The 681-nt window shown below is 51.4% G+C and overlaps 1 pseudogene; it reads left to right on the plus strand.

The window, feature by feature from the left end:
- Window positions 1–552, plus strand: LOC116562832 (annotated as a pseudogene).
- Window positions 553–681: the final 129 nt, after the last annotated feature.

The raw sequence follows: 681 nt of genomic DNA on the forward strand, positions 1-681 counted from the left end.
TTTCTGTGTCAGGACGCCGCTGCGAGAGGAGCCGCCGTCATGTCTGCGAATCTGCACTGGATTGTCGTGCCGAACTGCTCCAGTTTCCTGATCAAGAGGGACAAGCAGGCAGACCTACAGCACCGAGCCCAATAACTTGAAGGCCTGCTCCTACAAGGGGCTGATTCACCCTAAGACTGTGGGGGTGGAGACTGCAATTGACTGCAAAGGTGTTGTGGTGGTCAAGTGCAGATCCAGCCAGCAGAAGCCTGCCGCCTCCAACGTGCAGACCACCATCAACAAAAATGCTTGCGCCACGCTCAGCAGCATCAGACACATGATCTGCAAGAACAAGTACTGCCCCGACTTGCGCATGGCAGCGGTCCACAGGATCAGGGCCATCTTGCGCAGCCAGAGACCTGTGATGGTGAAGACGAAGCAGTCCCGCCCCACTAAGGGCTCCTGAGCCCCCTGATCCCCAAGCAATGAAGAGTCAGCTGGCTTTCTTACCCAAAAATAAATAATTTAAATAAAATAAAATAAATTAGCTGGACATGGTGGCGGGCGCCTGAAATCCCAGGAGAATCACTTGAACTCAGGAGGCAGAGGTGGCAGTGAGCTGAGACTGTACCACTGCACTCCAGTCTAGGATACTGAGACTCCATCTCAAAAAAAAAAAAAAAAAAAAAAAAAAAAAAACTG

This window comes from Sapajus apella, unplaced genomic scaffold, assembly GCF_009761245.1.
Source record: "Sapajus apella isolate SASKATOON/1434 unplaced genomic scaffold, GSC_monkey_1.0 scaffold33, whole genome shotgun sequence".
Taxonomy (NCBI): Eukaryota; Metazoa; Chordata; class Mammalia; order Primates; family Cebidae; genus Sapajus; species Sapajus apella.